General features: G+C 47.7%; 1 long non-coding RNA gene across 2 annotated transcripts; it reads left to right on the top strand.

Annotated features, from left to right (window-relative positions):
* Positions 1-427: 427 nt before the first annotated feature.
* LOC147991443 (uncharacterized) lies at positions 428-10,248 on the top strand. 2 transcript variants are annotated; one of them, XR_015603384.1, is made up of 4 exons: positions 428-915; positions 993-1,322; positions 2,106-2,194; positions 3,442-10,248. It is a non-coding gene; the product is annotated as an uncharacterized LOC147991443 (long non-coding RNA). The 2 variants fall into 2 exon arrangements; XR_015603383.1 differs by having other exon boundaries at positions 993-2,194.
* Positions 10,249-20,178: the final 9,930 nt, after the last annotated feature.

The following is a 20,178-nucleotide window of genomic DNA, read 5'->3' as shown; positions in this document are numbered from 1 at the left end:
TGTCAAGTTTCATCGCATTCGGAGTTCGTTCGATAGCCCAACCGTTAAACTATAGCGGCATTATAGCCGGTCTAACGTCGGACATTTTCGATCTCCGGAAACAGTTGCCGGGCTGCACTCCTCTCCTCATGTCTCAGCCCAACCCGCTCTCCACAGTCCACCTAGGCCCATGCCTACCCCTCTTTGTGCAGTGCATTGGACCTCCTCGCACGCGCGTCCGAAAGTTGTCCCGGACCCGACTCGGACTGTCGCTACCGTTGTGTCCAGATCATCCCCAAACATCTACAAAACATTACCGTTTTCTTATTTGGACTCCCTAGCCTATTTTTCTCGACCGCCCAATTACGATCGGACGGACCGAATACCCCCCTAACCTAATCCAATAACGTATATAAGTGGGCAACCCTAAATTTTAGGTGACCTGTCCCATCCTCCCAACCGCGCCGCCACTCCACCAAATCCCCATCGGGATCCATCCCTCCCCAACCCTCGCTCGCCACCTACAGCCTCCAGATCCCCTGTCCCTCCTCGATTCCCACTGAACCACCCAATCAATCCATCGATCCAACATTGTTGATCCCTCGATCCAGGAGCTCTTGCCCGAGGCTCCAAGCTTCCCTGCCTCCACGAACACGAGCGCCCATGGCCTTGTGCCCCTGCTGTCCTAGCAACAGCAGCAACAACCTCACAGGAGTCGCCACCGGGGCTTCAGGCATGCCCGTGCCCTCCTCCACGCGCTGCCCCACCGAACCTCTCCTGCAGCCTGAGTCCCTCTCCCCGCGCATCTGTCTCCTCTTGCAGATCTGCCTCACCACTAGAGCTCCTTCGCCCGAGCACCCATGGAGAGGGCCTCCCGAGCCTCCTCGCGTCGTGCCAGTGAGCCCGCCCTGCCGGCGACCTCCAGGCTCGTCCCTCGTGCGTCGTCCTTCTCCTACTTCCTTACTTCTTTTCTTCTATGCGTCCTCAACTCCCTCTCGACTCTCTCTGTACAGGAAAACACCATGGCCATCGACCCCTGTCTCACCTTGGATCTCGTCGGGTTACCGCCTCGCTGCATGGATCCGCAGTCCCCGCGCCTCCTGGCCTCCTCCATGCTCGATTCTCATCGTTCTCGAGTCCCCCTGCTGCCATGGACGCCAAGCCGACCTTCTTCGAGCCCTGCTTCCCTTTAGGCGGCCCTGTTCGTCTCCAGCCGCGCGCCTGCATCGATGGGGTCAGCGCTCCCGAGCGTGTTGACTACACCCTGCCTCACCCTGATCTGCCTGCGTGGCCCGTAGCCAGCGCCAGGCCTCCTCTGCTTCCAGTCGGGCCTCAGCCCATGGGTGAGCTGCTCCCCAGCGCCTCTCTGTTGGCCCAAGTGCAGATTCGGCCCGATGTATATTTTTTTCTGCTATGAACGAATTTTGCTATTTCCAGAAAAACTGCATATTTACAGATTACCCCCTAGCTTCATGCATTTTATAACTCATCATCTGTGCACCGGATTAAATTAATTTATATATGAAACTTGTTTAAAATTATGTGTAGATTAATAATATGCCATTTTCATCTATGTTTAAAATGTTGTTTGTTTAAACTTGCTTAAATAACTTGCTAAAATGATTTAATTCATAACTAAATAACCGTAGCTCCGTTTTAATTAAACTTTATATGTAAATGGGGTGGGAAAATGCCTAGTTTAACTTGGTGGCATTGCTTTGCATGTTTAACAACTCTAAAATATGCTTTAGGGCAGAACAGTACCAAACCTTAAATTATGCACATGAGGATTTTCCGGACTTGTTGTTTGTTGTTCCGGCCTCATTAAGACTTGCCTAGATAGGTTGTTTTCATTTGCTTCACCCTCTTGCCATGTTTAACAACATTTAATATTGTTGGGTACATAAATGAGATCAAACTAAATAACTTGAATGTGGTGTCCCGTCAATATGCAACTCGTTTGCATATTGAGCTCCACTTAATTTGTAGGATTGTTTGTGCACTTTGCCATGTCATGCCTCATTAAACCAGACATGCATCATACTTGATTGTGCATCATGGCATGTTCATGTGGTGGTTGTTTACCATGTTGTTTGCTTCTTTCCGGTGTTGTTTCTTTGGGTTAGTTCCGATAACGTCGCGTTGGTGAGGATCCGTTCGACTACATCCGTTTGTCTTCTTCATGGACTCGTTCTTCTTCCTTGTGGGATCTCAGGCAAGATGACCATACCCTCGAAATCACTTCTATCTTTGCTTGCTAGTTGCTCGCTCTATTGCTATGCCTATGCTACGATACCTACCACTTGCTATATCATGCCTCCCATATTGCCATGTCAAGCCTCTAACCCACCTTGTCCTAGCAAACCGTTGTTTGGCTATGTTACCGCTTTGCTCAGCCCTCTTATAGCGTTTCTAGTTGTAGGTGAAGATTGGAGTTTGTTCCATGTTGGAACATGGATATTTTGTTGGGATATCACAATACCTCTTATTTAATTATTGCACCTATATACTTGGTAAAGGGTGGAAGGCTCGGGCTTATGCCTGGTGTTTTGTTCCACTCTTGCCGCCCTAGTTTCCGTCATACCGGTGTTATGTTCCTTGATTTTGCGTTCCTTACACGGTTGGGTATTATGGGAACCCCTTGACAGTTCGCCTTGAATAAAACTCCTCCAGCAAGGCCCAACCTTGGTTTTACCATTTGCACTAACAACCTATCACCTTCCCTTGGGTTCTACAGACTCAAGGGTCATCTTTATTTAACCCCCCCCCCCCGGGCCAGTGCTCCTCTAAGTGTTGGTCCGAACTGAGCTACCTGCGGGGCCACCTCGGGGAAACTTGAGGGCTGGTTTTACTCGTAGCTAGTCTCATCCGGTGTTTCCTTGAGAACGAGGTACGTGCGACTCCTATCGGGATTTGTCGGCACATCGGGTGGCTTTGCTGGTCTTGTTTTACCATTGTCGAGATGTCTTGTAACCGGGATTCTGAGTCTGATCGGATTGTCTTGGGAGAAGGAATATCCTTCTTTGACCGTGAGAGCTTGTGATGGGCTAAGTTGGGACACCCCTGCAGGGATTTGAACTTTCGAAAGCCGTGCCCGCGGTTATGGGCAGATGGGAGTTTGTTAATGTCCGGTTGTAGAAAACTTGACACTTAACTTAATTAAAATGCATCAACCGCGTGTGTAGCCGTGACGGTCTCTTCTCGACGGAGTCCGGGAAGTGAACACGGGCACGAGTTATGCTTGGACGTAGGTTGTTCTAGTATCACTTCTTGATCATAGTTTCTCGACCGTGCCTTGCCTTCTCTTCTCGCTCTCATTTGCGTATGTTAGCCACCATATATGCTAGTGCTTGCTGCAGCTCCACCTCATACCTTTTCCCTACCTATAAGCTTAAATAGTCTTGATCGCGAGGGTGTGAGATTGCTGAGTCCCCGTGACTCACAGATTACTTCCAAAACCAGTTTGCAGGTACCGATGAAACCATGCAGGTGACGCAACCGATCTCAAGGAGGAGCTCGATGAAGATCGTGTTCGTTTTGTTCTTCTGTTTTTCAGTTGATCAGTAGTGGAGCCCAGTTGGGACGATCGGGGATCTGTAGCATTTGGGGTAGTCTTCTTTTATTTTGGTTCCATAGTCAGACCTTGATTATATCTGGTTGATGTAATGCTTTATTCATGTATTGTGTGAAGTGGCGATTGTAAGCCAACTATGTATCTCTTTCCCTTATGTATTTACATGGGTTGTGTGAAGATTACCTCACTTGCGACATTGCTTACAATGCGGTTATGCCTCTAAGTCATGCTTCGACACGTGGGAGATATAGCCGCATCATGGGCGTTACATTCTACGAGCCAACCAACTGTCCTCTCCGGCGTAGAAGCGGGTCATCAGGGAGGTAAGCGCGGACATTGTTCTCGGCTTGTCTTGGGCAAGCTGGCATGCTAGTCATTCATCCTGAATACTATGTTTAAAGGCGGCTATGGCTTCGGCATCCAGATAGTCAATGATCTGGTTCTTCTTGGTCAAAAACCGGTTCCAAAATTGTCGGGTTGTTGGATTACGTGGCTCAGGTCATCGGTGTCCAGGTGCCGGATATAAGTGCCCTGAAAGTTGGCTCGAAAGGCCTCCTCGAGCTCCTCCCAACACACTATGGAGTCTTCGAGAAGACTGTTCAGCCAGTGTCTGGCCGGGCCCTTAAGCTTTAATGGCAGGTACTTGATGGTGTGGAGGTGTGTAATGGAAAATCTTTGATCCATACTGTAGGATTTGTTGTCCCATCATAGGGCTCAATGTTCATAGGTTTGAAACCTTCTGGGAATTGGTGTTGCATCACTCTATCCATGAAGCAAAGGGGGTGACCGGCACCCCTGATTTGGGCTACGTCGCACTGGAGATCATCTGTCATCTGGGCTCATTGCAGTTCCCGGGCTCTATCGTCCTGTCTAGCAGGAGGATCTCCTTTGGGCCCATAGATGGACCTTGTTAGGCCTACCCCGAGCATCCAGGTTACGGTGGAGGTTGTACTCATACCCTAGTCGTAATGGTTCCTTGCCTTGATGGCGAGGGTGGGTGGGAGGTTGTTCGGCTTTGCCAACTGTCCGATCCCGTCCTCAAGGGGGGGTCTGGTTGATCTGCCCAAGTGTTCCTTGGAGGTGCTGGCTCTATGGACTCGTCATGGAATTGCGGCAGTAGCTTTCGCTTCGGGTAGCTTTTCGTCTATTGCTTGTGGTCGTACTCCTCTTCGGCGTCTAGGACTTTAGTCCATCTCTTAATAAGCGTATCATGTTAGGCCTTTATTTTCTGCCATTGTTTCTTCAGGCTGTGCGCAGTGGCAATGAGTTGTCGCTTGAACCGCTCTTGATCCAACGGGTCTTCAGGGACGATGAAATCTTCGTCACCCAAACTCACCTCCTCTTTCGAAAAGGGGAGGTAATTGTTGTCTTTGGAATCATCACAGTATTCAGGATCGCGCGGATCCTCATGCTCCTCATGATTTACTTGTGGTTGTTCATTGGCGCCAGGGTCATCAAGGTTGTCTGCATTGTCCGGGGTGGCATTTTTTCCGGTGTCCGTGTTGCTCGCATGGCTTCGACGTGCCTTGGAGCGGCGACGCTGTATGCGGCGCTTTGATGGCTCATTGTTGGGTCTCTCCTTATCCTTCCCGGGGGTGTTGTCATCTTCTTTCGGAGTGTCCACCATGTAGACGTCATAGGTGGACTTGGCCATCCAGTGGCCACTGACGAGGGGAGCAGCGTAAGTGTTAGTCGTGGCTCCGCTATCCTCGTCCATGTACTTGGCATTTTCCGAGGTGTAATCCAACATGTCGGTTAAGTCTTCGACAGTGGCCACTAAGTGGGTGGTGGGTGGGATGTAAAATTCCCGGAAATTTGCCTCAAAGGGATGCTAAACGCAAGTCAGGCCGCGTCCTCCCAAATAGCCATCATCTAGATTTGGTCCAACACCTCGTTTAATAGGGCAAGGGTCGTCGGGCTAGTAGGTGGTGGCAGTTTAGGGCCGATCTCCGACGTGGCGGGGCAAGGAATAATTTGTGCCCTGACTGGATCTTTGTTTTCAAGGGCCGAGTTAAACTCAAGGCCCGGGACCGAACAGTCATAAGAGACCGAGGACAAAACCTGGTCTTCCGACACTGTTCCCATATTGGGGCTCAAAGTCGAGTTGTCTAGGGGGGTTCAGCCAAGGATAATTCCTGGCTACTGAATGTCGACCCGTCGCAAGGGCCCAAAGTCGGAGGCATGTCGTGAGATGAAGGTTTGGCCGAGAGTGACTCTCGGCGTTTGAACATTGCTTTCGCATTGAGGCCAGAATATGGGTCTTCGGCAGGCATTTTGGGCGTGGTCGAAGGGGACTCCTGGCCTCCGTTGAAGGTGGAGTCGTCGGAGCTCAAGGTCGGCTGAAGAAATGGGGTCAATCCGTAGATTGGATCGAGGAAAAGCTCCGGAGCGGGCACATCGAGGCCCATGGGGGTGCGGGGAGAGGCCGCGAATCCGGCAAAGGCCAGATTTCCTCGGGCGTCCGCAACATACTCCAAATTGCCGAATCGAATCCGGTGCTCAAGGGAGAAGTTGTTGATTTGGTCTAGATGACTAGTTGCTTTGGCATGCAGCACGATGCTGCCAAACACGAAGAGTTGGCGGGGGACAAAGAGGTCCTCGGAGCTAACACCCTCTCCGATGATCAGGCGAGCCATTGATCCTTCGGCAATCCAACCGCAGAACTCTCAATGAAAGCACCAATGTCGGTGTCAAAATCAGCAGATCTTGGGTAGAGGGTTCCGTGCTGTGGATTTAGGATCTATGGGGAACAAGGGACGATGAACACGGTGTTTACCAAGGTTCGGGCCCTCTCGAAGAGGTAAAACCCTACATCCTGCTTGATTTTATTTAATGTATGATGTGGTTACAGAGTAGATCTACCTCGAGATCAGGCGAGCTAAACCCTAAGTTGATGGGGTAATGGATGTTGCCCTATCTCTAAAGACTAAAACCCCCTAGTTTATATAGACACCAGTAAGGTTAGGGTTACAAGTGATCGGTTACAAGGAAGGAAAGATCCGGCCTAATCTTGACTTGGAGGGCACACCACGACTCAGAAGACTTCCTATCTAGCCACGGATCCGCACTCTAGCTCGGCCTCATAGTGGCCCATCAGTCCGGCCCATATACAGTAGGCCAGCGGCCCAAGGACCCCTTAGAGCAACTCTAGCAGACCCCACAAAACGCATGAAACTGTAAAATAACCGCCAGTTTACAGTTTTAGGCGAAAAAACAACCAGAATAGAACCTGTAAACCACCCCAACCCGTAAAAAAATTTAAGGGCCACGGAAAAAATCCCGGCCAAACCCGTGAAAATAAGGATTTCGGAGACGACCTGAGGACGACCTGTATACGTTGGCGGGAGTCCAACTGCCAGCGGAAACTTCATGGCTCGCTCCCCGCCGTCCATCCTGGTCGCCGCCCGCCCATCCCTGTCCGCCTCTCGCCCGCCCCGGCCATCGCACTCGCCGGCCGTCCGCCCAGGCCACTGCGCACGCCCATCGTCCACCCGGTCGTCCATTGTGCAGGCCCGTCATCCGCCCAGTTGTCCGTTGCACCGGCCCGTCGTTCACCCCAGCCGCCCACGGCTCTCCCGACGGAGGAGCTAGCTTGCTAGCTAGCTGAATCGAATCGAGTCGAATGTAGCTAGCTAGCTAGCTCTGGATGAATGGATGCACGTCTAGCTAGCTCGCTACGGCGAATGGAGGAGTCCGGCCGTCGCCCGCGCAACCACGGTCGCCCTGGCCTGCATCTGCGCCGCCGCGGCCGCTCTGGCCTCCGCCCGCGCGCCGTGGCCGCCCTGCGTCTTCCTCGCATGCCCGTCAGTCGGCGTCCACCTCGCATCTTCTTTGCCCCCCTGTCCGCGATTTCAAATTGGCTTAAGGAAGAGGACAACCAGAAAAAGAAAAAGATCAGTTGTGGACCTGTTCGATATATTCAGAGAGTATTCTCTTTTACGGGTTGATTATACAGGGTCTGTTTCACCGCAGCAAAAATTGGCCCTGAAAACACGTTTTTCTCAACCCGTAAAACACTTATACGGGTTGCAGTTTTAAGGGGTTGATAACCCACAAGTATAGGGGATCGCAACAGTTTTCGATAAGTAAGAGTGTCGAACCCAACGAGGAGCTAAAGGTAGAACAAATATTCCCTCAAGTTCTATCGACCACCGATACAACTCTACGCACACTTGACGTTCGCTTTACCTAGAACAAGTATGAAACTAGAAGTACTTTGTAGGTGTTGTTGGATAGGTTTGCAAGATAATAAAGAGTGCGTAAATAAAAACTGGGGGCTGTTTAGATAAATAAACAATAAAGTAAATATAGCGAGTGTGGAAAAGTGGTGGTAGGAGTTGTGGAATTGCCCCTAAGCAATTGACTACTTTACTAGACCGATAGCAAGTATTATGTGGGAGAGGCCACTGCTAGCATGTCATCCCTGACTTAGAATTCTATGCACTTATGATTGGAACTATTAGCAAGCATCCGCAACTACTAACGTTCATTAAGGTAAAACCCAACCATAGCATTAAGATAAATTGGTCCCCCTTCAATCCCGTATGCATCAATTTCTATGCTAGGTTGAAGCTTCTGTCACTCTTGCCCTCCAATACATAGTCCTATCAACATACAACTAACCCTAGGGTATGATCCACGTGCGCAATCATATGATGGGCACCAAAGGACAGCAACATAACCACAAGCAAATTAAATCAATCATAGCAATTCATCAACCACCGATAGGACAACGAAAATCTACTCAAACATCATAGGATGGCAACACATCATTGGATAATATTATGAAGCATAAAGCACCATGTTCAAGTAGAGGGTACAGCGGGTTGCAGGAGAGTGGACCGCTGTAGTTAGAGGGGGGAAGGTGATGGAGATGTTGGTGAAGATGGTGGAGGTGTTGGAGTAGATCGCGGTGATGATGATGATGGCCACGGCAGCGTTCTGGTGCCACCAGAAGAGAAGGGGAGAGGGGGGCCCTTCGTCTTCTTCTTCCTTGACCTCCTTCCTATATGGGAGATGGGTTTCCCCTCTGGTCCTTGGCCTCCATGGCCTCTCGCGTCCGCCGCCGCACGCCCTGGCCGCCGACTCGCTGCTCCGCCGCGCCACCTCACCGCCGTCTCGCTGCCCGGCCCGCCGGCCTGCTCCTCCGCCCCACCGCCTCGACGTCCTCGCCGGCCGCCGCCTCCTCCCGGCCCCCCGCGTCTCGCCTCCGGCCAGATCCGGCCGTGGGAGGGCCGGATCCGGTGACCCCGACCTCGCCGGCCGCCGTCTTCGTCATCTCCGGTGAGATCCGCCACAGCCTCGTTTTGCGTGCCCGGGTCAACCCTAATCCGCGAGGTGGTGATTTTTTTGTCTAAGTCCCCGATTCCCAGATCCATATGCCCATGTTCATCATGTCGTAACTTTGCACCCATAACTCCATTTTGGGCATATAGCATATCAAAATGTTCGTCTCAGAGAGCACATCATTTCATCTCATTGCATCATTTTCATTTGAGTTCATCTTGATGCCCGAAATGCTGTTAGAAGAATGCTATTTGAGATAATTGTCACATCTGCTGCTCCAATTAGATATTTGTCATTTTTGCCATGATTATTGTGTGCATGATCTACCCATGAGCTCTACATGTGTTTTGTCACAGGCCTTTACATCTTTCCAGAGGTGCAAACCATGTATTTTTGTGATGTGTGTGGTGACTAGCACAAGCTTGCAAAGTGGAGCATTCGTTAATGCTGATTTCAGGGACTTAGCAATTCCACTAAGTCCTTGATCTGTTTATTTCAATATGCCATATGTTCATGTTGTTTCCTAGTGATCCGTGCCTCTTTTGAGGATGATCAGTAAGGATGATTTGTTAATCTTATAGTGCTCTATCCATCCATGTCTTTGTTTGCAATTATGGAGCACCCTAGGTTGAGTCAATCGAGCTCTACTTTTGTCATTTCATGAATCTGGGCAGACTGTCTGCTTGTTAGCGATTTTGCCGAGGATGTTGTAGTTGATCCGTGCATGACATATTATTGTTCTTGCCATGACTAGCTTTTATAATGTGTATTCTTGATGGGTGCATTCTTAGATTGTCATAGCTTGCCCTGTAGTGAGTGCATCGAGCTCGTAAACATGCCTACTTGATATCTGTTTTTGCATGCTCCAGTTTTCACTAAGTCTGAGAACTGATTATGTTTTTGCCATGTTCACATGCTTGCAAATGTATTTTCTGATCCCTTTTGGCTCAAGGTCACTAAGGGACTTTTGTTAAGCTCTTTGAGTAGCTCCATGCCATGCTTTAATTTGCCATGTTCAGGCCCTTTAGCATATAGTTTTCATGCTCCAAAGTGTGCTATCTGATCTGAAATTCCAGACAAGTGTTAATTTCACTAAGTCTGAAATCTGTTTACCGTTTGCTCTTTTGCCATGCTTGTTTGAACCTGTTAATGGATGAATTGGCCGTAGCTCAGTGTTCCTCTTTTGTTAAGCATCATGAATGGTTTCCTGCCATGTATTTTGTTGCCATGTTTGAGTGCTGTAGCAGGTTCATCTTGTTGCATTTAGATGCCTACTTGCTGTAAATCGCAGACCGGTGTCATATTTGAATTGCTTGCCATTTCCAAACCGTGACTCCGATTCCGGCGTTCTTTATATCGTTTTCAAGAGATTTCATCTCACCTTTCCAGTGGCACACTTGGATTTCCATGTTGAGGCCAGGTTCATTCATCTCTTGTAAAATCTTGCATATGCATCCCGCATCGCATCCTGCATAGCATACCATCTTTGCATCATGTTGTTTGAGTTGTGCACATGGTTGATTGCGTTCCTTTTGGTTGTTTGTCTTGTTTGGGTAGAGCCAGGAGACGAGTTCGCTAACGAGGAGCCCGTTGAGTTTGCTTTCGAGGATCCAGTCAACTCTGATAACGTTGCAGGCAAGATGATCATACCCTCGAAATCACTACTATTTTTGCTTTGCTAGATGCTCGCTCTTTTGCTATGCCTATGCTACGATGCCTACCACTTGCTTTTCATGCCTCCCAAATTGCCATGTCAAACTTCTAACCCACCATGTCCTAGCAAACCGTTGATTGGCTATGTTACCGCTTTGCTCAGCCCCTCTTATAGCGTTGCTAGTTGCAGGTGAAGATTGGAGACCATTCCTTTTTTTTGGAATATTATTTACTTGTTGGGATATCATTATATTGCCTTGTTATCTTAATGCATCTATATACTTGGTAAAGGGTGGAAGGCTCGGCCTCTCGCCTAGTGTTTTGTTCCACTCTTGCCGCCCTAGTTTCCGTCATATCGGTGTTATGTTCCCAGATTTTTGCGTTCCTTACGCGGTTGGGTGATAATGGGAACCCCTTGATAGTTCGCCTTGATTAAAGCTTTTCCAGCAATGCCCAACCTTGGTTTTACCATTTGCCACCTAGCCTCTTTTTCCCTTGGGTTTCCGGAGCCCGAGGGTCATATTATTTAAACCCCCCCCCCCCCCGGGGTCAGTGCTCCTCTGAGTGTTCGTCCACCTGTCTGTTGCCGGTGGCCACCAGGGGCAACTCTAGGCTGGCCTACCCGTACCTAAGACAATCTGAGTGTGCCCTGAGAACGAGATATGTGCAGCTCCTATCGGGATTTGTCGGCACATTCGGGTGGTGTTGCTGGATTTGTTTTAACTTGTCGAAGTGTCTTGTAGAACCGGGATACCGAGTCTGATCGGAATGTCTCGGGAGAAGGTCTATTCCTTCGTTGACCGTGAGAGCTTGTCATGGGCTAAGTTGGGACTCCCCTGCAGGGATTTGAACTTTCGAAAGCCGTGCCGGCGGTTATGGGCAGATGGGAATTTGTAATGTCCGGTTGTAGATAACTTGAACCTTAACTTAATTAAAATGAATCAACTGTGTGAGTTACCGTGATGTTCTCTTCTCGGCAGAGTCCGGGAAGCGAACACGGTGTTGGAGTAATGCTTGTCGCAGGTGGTCCTCTAGTTACTCGTTTGTGCTTTGCCTTCTCTTCTCGCTCTCTTTTGCGGATAGGTTAGCCACCATACATGCTAGTCACTTGCTGCAGCTCCACTTATTTTACCCTGCCTTTCCTATAAGCTTAAATAGTCTTGATCGCGAGGGTGCGAGATTGCTGAGTCCCTGTGGCTAGCAGTTTACTTCCAAACCAGATGCAGGGCCAGACGACTCCGTTCCAGATGACGCGTTAGAGCTCAAGTGGGAGTTCGACGAGGACTCACGCCGTTACTATGTATCTTTCCCTGATGATCAGTAGTGGTGCCCAGTTGGGTTGATCGGGACCGTGTCGCATGTTGGGTTGGTCTTTTATTTTGGCACCATAGTCGGGCCATGAGTGATTGGTTGATGTAATGCTATTTATGTACTTTGATTAACGTGGCGAGTGTAAGCCAACTATGTTACTTATCCCCTTTGTATGTATTACATTGGATGTTGTGATGATTGCCTAACTTGCGACATTGCTTTCAATGTGGTTATGCCTCTAAGTCGTGCCTTGACACGTAGGAGATATAGCCGCATCAAGGGCGTTACAAGTTGGTAATCAGAGCCTTCCCGACCTTAGGAGCCCCATTGCTTGATCGTTTTTAGAGGCCGAGTTGAGTCTAGAAAAATGTTTTGAGTCATTTAGGAAATATATATCGGAGAGTTTAGGAATTCTTTTTACTCCCCAGTCCATTCATCGCTCTGGTGAGACATCCTGACGTAGAGTTTTGTCTCTTCTCTTCTCAAATTTCACTAAAAAAAATTTAGGATCACGCGGGTATCTTGGAATCATTCCGATGGTTTTGTGACGAGAACATTGTTCTTGGTGCCTCCTGTATTTAGGGGTTGTGGCAGTGTCCCGAGGAGTTGAGCTCCGAGGTGTTGTCGTCACAATTTTATCGTTGTAGTTCTGGAATACCTGAGTTTAGTACGCCGACATCGAAAATCTCTTTTATGTAGTTCGTTTGTGAGATAACCTCGACGCCACCCAGTACTGGGGCGGGAGTTCGGGAGTATCGCCATAACTTGTATAACGGATGCTTTTCGAAGGTTGAGGTAGACGATTTCCGAAGGTTTCTTGGTTATGTGTTAAAGGATGGATACAGCTGGATGTAGGTATTGTTAGTTTTGGGTGAGATATTATGCTTCCCTGTATCCCCAACACCTGATTGCATAACCGGGAAAGTTTCGGGAGTTTATAAGTGGGGATTCAAGTAGCTCTTAGGATATCTTTCCGACAGATGTATGATATGAAATTGGGGTTCGACGTCTAGTGGTCCGCCTATTCACGGTCGGTTTTACAGTGGTCTCGTTGTGTCTTAAAGAGTCCTTGGCTATGCCGACTCGGGGACGCTTCGTATGTCATGTGCACTGCCTTGTACATGATGGTGCTGTACGATCGAGCCCGTGTAGGCCCCACCATGAAAACTTCGGACGAAATCTCTATCATATGTTTGCTCTGGCTTATTTTGCAAGCCAATCCTTTGTTTTGTTTTGAGTTGTGGTATTCGAGTTGCTTCGAAGTCAAATGTTGATTCCATACCTTTCCTAAATGGTGTTCTCATGTTTCCATGTGAATACTAATCCTTCATGATAATCGAGATTGTCATGCCATTTTCTTTTCAACCGGCGTGTTTCTCTTCAAGTGGATCCGATCAATTCAACATCCGCAATATCAAGTATCCGTTTCTTCTGAACGGTGTTTGTTTCATCCGTCTCCAAATTTCCTTTGTTTTTCCCGCCCACCCACCCTTTTCCTTCGAGAACTCAGATTTCTGAATCAAGTATCCATTTTATTCATGTGAAGTCTCTCCATTCTTTTCTGTCAATATTCTTATCCGGTGATTCTCATGAAGATTCTAATGGAGCTTCAAGCTCATCATTCACCGTTCTTTTTATTCTCCGGTGGATTCTAGTCAAACTTTGTTGGTCATATCTTTTCCTCGTTTCAATACCTTCTCATATCGGTGCACCTCATAATAATTCACTTCTCGCTATTCATTTGTTCCGGAGTGCTCAAGATATCTCGAAGATTCGTGTTTTTCATTCCTAATCCGTTCAAGTTATTTCGAGGTTCTTATCTTATTCAAGCCATTTAATTCAACCGGTGCAACCTCTCTTTTAAATCATTTCAACAGTGTTTCTTTTGAGTGGGCCCTAACCCACAGGTCTTTTCCCAGGATCTTACCTGACTCTTCTTATTTTCCCAGAGCTATCCTCAAATCTTCTTTTCAAAGTTTGACGTAAGAATGATTTATCATCAGTCAATTGCCTTTCTCCAAGATCTTTCAAATTCTTTTCATCGTTGGTTCAACCTTTCCAATTTTAATTCCGGAGTACCTCAATAATACATGGTGGTGTTTCTCGTCGTCATTCTCAGATTAGAAGACCGAAGAAGATTTTTCTCTCTCAATCTTGCTCCATTCTTTTCAAGATTTGTGATTCTAGCTTGTTGCCATCCTCTCATAATTGTTCGATTGTGAGAATTCTTTTTATCCATCCGGAGCAATTCAGGAGCCTTTTCAGTTTGCTCATCCGGAGTCCATCAATTCAGGTTTATTCATTCTCAGCTTTCAGCTCTTATACTCTAAATCATACCGGAGTTTAAATCAAGGATTCTCTAATCAGCTCGTAATCTCTTCGTTCTCAGGGATCTAAATTCTCTCAAGCATTTTCGTTTATTTGCTAATCCTTCCCGGTGTTTCTTCATGTTTTATTCGTTCTTTTTCAATTCTTACGGTGGTTTGCTCAAGAGTTCTCTTCCTTCTTCATCATATCAATTCATTCGTTGTTTCAATCCTACCGGTGGTCCATTAAGTTTGCGCCATATCTATCTTCATCTTTTCCATGAGAATGAGTAGTATGCCAAATCCATTTGCTTGTCATCAATTAAATTGGTGAAGGATACGCATAACGTAATTCTTATTCTTGTTCCATCCAAGTGATTGATTCTTTTTTTCCGGAGTGGTTCATCTTATCACATTCTCAGTTCAAGATGCTTTATCTTTCCTTCTGGAGTTCCAAGTTTCCACTTTATCTCGTCGCAAAGTTTCATCCAAGCATTACAAGGTTTCACCTCGTGTTTTCAACTTCCTTTTTCTTCTCGTTATCCTTTTGTTACCGGAGTTCTTCACGAAGGTTCTACATGATGGTTCATCTATGATTTAATTTATTCTCGAAGTGTTCATCGAGATTCTTTTCTAAGAAGCTCAAGCTTTCTTCATATTGTAATCCGGAGTGCAATTCTTTCTTCCGTATCATTGGAGGTGGTATTATGTCATTCTTGATAATTTGAATTCATGTTTCATGATTCACATGTTGTCATGAATGAGATATTTTAAATCCATCAATCTCGTCATTGGAGTTATCTTGGGTTATTTTTCACCTTAAGCCTTCCCTAAGGATTGTTGCTATTATGGTGCTTATAAATGATCCAAGTTCTTCATTTATCCTTTCCGGTGCGATATACTTTCTCGTCAATTTGTTCATATCAATCCAATTCTTTTTCCCGTGAGTGGCAGGTTGTCACCTCATAATTTGAGATGTATTCCACAAGACCATATCAAGCTTATTCTTTTCGTTGTTGGTGTTCCAACAACTCCGTTCGACCCTTCTCCTAAAGATGCCTTTCCAAGCTCTTTTGTGGCATAAGATGGCATTTTCTTCTCCATTCCTTTATTTCAATTATCTATCTTCTATTCTTTTGTTTCGGAGCCATTGTGATGTTGCTCTTCTCTCTCATCATCTTGGATCGTGCTCTTTTCTTGCTTATCCATTTAACCGGAGTGTTGTGCCCTCTACTCTAGTTCTTTTCATCTTATTAAGTTTCATATCACTTTTCAAACGGAGTGCTGTCCGAATTTGTTCTCCCTTGTTCCTCTTTTCTAGCGGTGTGTTTTCATTTTCGTTCATCTCCGTTGCACTCTTTTCTTCAATTTGTTTAACCTCTCAAGGTTCTTTGGTCTCACTCGCTTGTCAAAGAAACAACTTAGTTTTACCTCTTCTCTTTCTCTTTCGTTTTTCCCTCCGGTGCCATTCTAGATCTCGGGACAAGATCCTTTCGTAGTGGTGGAGTGTTGTAACACCCCGGATATGATTTACCCAATATGTAATCCAACTCTTGCCGTTTCCGGCGTTAAGTTATTTTATTTCCTCGGGTTCGGGTTTTTGTCTCGTGTGTGTTGTTGTTGTTGTCATGCATCTCATATCATGTCATCATGTGCATTGCATTTGCATACGTGTTCATCTCATGCATCCGAGCATTTTCCCCGTTGTCCGTTTTGCATTCTGGCGCTCCGTTCTCCTCCGGTGGTCATTTCTACCTTTCTTTCGTGTGTTGGGATTAAACATTTCCGGATTGGACCGAGACTTGCCAAGCGGCCTTGGTTTACTACCGGTAGACCGCCTGTCAAGTTTCGTACCATTTGGACTTCGTTTGATGCTCCAACGGTTAACCGAGGGACCGAGAAGACCTCGTGTGTGTTGCAGCCCAACACCCCTCCATTTTGGCCCAAACCCCACCAAAACCCTCTCCATCATCTAGAGCGTTCGATCACGATCGCATGGCCGAAAACCGCACCTCATTTGGACACTCCTAGCTCCCTCCACCTCTATATAAAGACCACCCTCTCGAAATTCCGGATCTCCCCCGTCCAAACCCTAGCTAACCTCCTTCCTCACCGCCGGACACGTCCGCCCGCCGCCGCCCAGCGAACCAGGGGCTGCCACATGGCGCCATCAACCACCAGCCGCCGCCGGCCCGCTCGGCCCGTGCGAGGCCCCCGCGGCCCACACACGCGCCGCCCAGCCTCTCGCCGCCCGGCCTGCTCCGCCGCACCACCGCCTCGACGTCGTCGCCGGCCGCCGCCTCCTCCTGGCGCCCCGCGTCTCGCCTCCGGCCAAATCCGGCCGCGGGAGGGCCGGATCCGGCGACCCCGACCTCGCCGGCCGCCGTCTTCGTCATCTCCGGTGAGATCCGCCACCGCCTCGTTTTGCGTGCTCGGGTCAACCCTAATCCGCGAGGTGGTGATTTTTTTGTCTAAGTCCCCGATTCCCAGATCCATATGCCCATGTTCATCATGTCGTAACTTTGCACCCGTAACTCCATTTTGGGCATATAGCATATCAAAATGTTTATCTCAGAGAGCACATCATTTCATCTCATTGCATCATTTTCATTTGAGTTCATTTTGATGCCCGAAATGCTGTTAGAAGAATGCTATTTGAGATAATTGTCAGATCTGCTGCTCCAATTAGATATTTGTCATTTTTGCCATGATTATTGTGTGCATGATCTGCCCATGAGCTCTACATGTGTTTTGTCATAGGCCTTTACATCTTTCCAGAGGTGCAAACCATGTATTTTTGTGATGTGTGTGGTGACTAGCACAAGCTTGCAAAGTGGAGCATTCGTTAATGCTGATTTCAGGGACTTAGCATTTCCACTAAGTCCTTGATCTGTTTATTTCAATATGCCATATGTTCATGTTGTTTCCTAGTGATCCGTGCCTCTTTTGAGGATGATCAGTAAGGATGATTTGTTAATCTTATAGTGCTCTATCCATCCATGTCTTTGTTTGCAATTATGGAGCAACCTAGGTTGAGTCAATCGAGCTCTACTTTTGTCATTTCGTTAATCTGGGCAGATTGTCTGCTTGTTAGCGATTTTGCCGAGGATGTTGTAGTTGATCCGTGCATGACATGTTATTGTTCTTGCCATGACTAGCTTTTATAATGTGTATTCTTGATGGGTGCATGCTTAGATTGTCATACCTTTCCCTGTAGTGAGTGCATCGAGCTTGTAAACATGCCTACTTGATATCTGTTTTTGCATGCTCCAGTTTTCACTAAGTCTGAGAACTGATTATGTTTTTGCCATGTTCACATGCTTGCAAATGTATTTTCTGATCCCTTTTGGCTCAAGATCACTAAGGGACTTTTGTTAAGCTCTTTGAGTAGCTCCATGCCATGCTTTACTTTGTCATGTTCAGGCCCTTTAGCATATAGTTTTCATGCTCCAAAGTGTGCTATCTGATCTGAAATTCCAGACAAGTGTTAATTTCACTAAGTCTGAAATCTATTTACCGTTTGCTCTTTTGCCATGCTTGTTTGAACCTGTTAATGGATGAATTGGCCGTAGCTCAGTGTTCCTCTTTTGTTAAGCATCATGAATGGTTTCCTGCCATGTATTTTGTTGCCATGTTTGAGTGCTGTAGCAGGTTCATCTTGTTGCATTTAGATGCCTACTTGCTGTAAATCGCAGACCGGTGTCATATTTGAATTGCTTGCCATTTCCAAACCGTGACTCCGATTCCGGCGTTCTTTATATCGTTTTCAAGAGATTTCATCTCACCTTTCCAGTGGCACACTTGGATTTCCATGTTGAGGCCAGGTTCATTCATCTCTTGTCAAATCTTGCATATGCATCCCGCATCGCATCCCGCATAGCATACCATGTTTGCATCATGTTGTTTGAGTTGTGCACATGGTTGATTGCGTTCCTTTTGCTTGTTTGTCTTGTTTGGGTAGAGCCGGGAGACGAGTTCGCTAACGAGGAGCCCGTTGAGTTTGCTTTCGAGGATCCAGTCAACTCTGACAACGTTGCAGGCAAGATGATCATACCCTCGAAATCACTACTATTTTTGCTTTGCTAGATGCTCGCTCTTTTGCTATGCCTATGCTACGATGCCTACCACTTGCTTTTCATGCCTCCCAAATTGCCATGTCAAACTTCTAACCCACCATGTCCTAGCAAACCGTTGATTGGCTATGTTACCGCTTTGCTCAGCCCCTCTTATAGCGTTGCTAGTTGCAGGTGAAGATTGGAGACCATTCCTTTTTTTGGAATATTATTTACTTGTTGGGATATCATTATATTGCCTTGTTATCTTAATGCATCTATATACTTGGTAAAGGGTGGAAGGCTCGGCCTCTCGCCTAGTGTTTTGTTCCACTCTTGCCGCCCTAGTTTCCGTCATATCGGTGTTATGTTCCCAGATTTTTGCGTTCCTTACGCGGTTGGGTGATAATGGGAACCCCTTGATAGTTCGCCTTGATTAAAGCTTTTCCAGCAATGCCCAACCTTGGTTTTACCATTTTCCACCTAGCCTCTTTTTCCCTTGGGTTTCCGGAGCCCGAGGGTCATATTATTTAACCCCCCCCCCCGGGTCAGTGCTCCTCTGAGTGTTCGTCCACCTGTCAGCTGCCGGTGGCCACCAGGGGCAACTCTAGGCTGGCCTACCCGTACCTAAGACAATCTGAGTGTGCCCTGAGAACGAGATATGTGCAGCTCCTATCGGGATTTGTCGGTACATTCGGGCGGTGTTGCTGGATTTGTTTTAACTTGTCGAAGTGTCTTGTAGAACCGGGATACCGAGTCTGATCGGAATGTCTCGGGAGAAGGTCTATTCCTTCGTTGACCGTGAGAGCTTGTCATGGGCTAAGTTGGGACTCCCCTGCAGGGATTTGAAATTCCGAAAGCCGTGCCGGCGGTTATGGGCAGATGGGAATTTGTAATGTCCGGTTGTAGATAACTTGAACCTTAACTTAATTAAAATGAATCAACTGTGTGAGTTACCGTGATGGTCTCTTCTCGGCGGAGTCCGGGAAGCGAACACGGTGTTGGAGTAATGCTTGTCGCAGGTGGTCCTCTAGTTACTCGTTTGTGCTTTGCCTTCTCTTCTCGCTCTCTTTTGCGAATAGGTTAGCCACCATACATGCTAGTCACTTGCTGCAGCTCCACTTATTTTACCATGCCTTTCCTATAAGCTTAAATAGTCTTGATCGCGAGGGTGCGAGATTGCTGAGTCCCTGTGGCTCACAGTTTACTTCCAAACCAGATGCTGGGCCAGACGACTCCGTTCCAGATGACGCGTTAGAGCTCAAGTGGGAGTTCGACGAGGACTCACGCCGTTACTATGTATCTTTCCCTGATGATCAGTAGTGGTGCCCAGTTGGGTTGATCGGGACCGTGTCGCATGTTGGGTTGGTCTTTTATTTTGGCACCGTAGTCGGGCCATGAGTGATTGGTTGATGTAATGCTATTTATGTACTTTGATTGACGTGGCGAGTGTAAGCCAACTATGTTACTTATCCCCTTTTTATGTATTACATTGGGTGTTGTGATGATTGCCTAACTTGCGACATTGCTTTCAATGCGGTTATGCCTCTAAGTCGTGCCTCGACACGTAGGAGATATAGCCGCATCGAGGGCTTTACAGAGGGGCTGCGCCAGGGATGTACTATGCAGCCCTCCCGTTGCCCCTCTATTTATAGGGGAAGGAGGAAGGGGCCGGCCCCCTCTAGATCTCATCTAGAGGGGGCGGCGGCCAAGGGGAGGGGGCATGCCCCCCAAGCAAGGGGGGGCCCCCTTTAGGGTTTCCCCCCCAACCCGAGGCGCATGGGCCCAAGGGGGGAATGCGGTCAGCCCATTAGGCCCTCCGAGAGAGGTGGCCCCTCCCGGTGGACCCCCGGAAACCCTCCGGTGGCCCCGGTACAATACCGATATGCCCTCGAACCTTTCCGGTGACCGTATGACAACTTCTTACATATAAATCTTCACCTCCGGACCATTCCGGAACTCCTCGTGATGTCCGGGATCTCATCCGGGACTCCGAACAACATTCGATAATCACATA

The sequence above is a fragment of the Triticum urartu genome, chromosome 1A, assembly GCF_056163025.1.
Source record: "Triticum urartu cultivar PI428250 chromosome 1A, HENAU_Tu73, whole genome shotgun sequence".
NCBI lineage: Eukaryota > Viridiplantae > Streptophyta > Magnoliopsida > Poales > Poaceae > Triticum > Triticum urartu.
The sequence above is the reverse complement of the archived record's forward strand: the minus strand, read 5'-3'. Positions and strand labels throughout refer to the sequence as shown.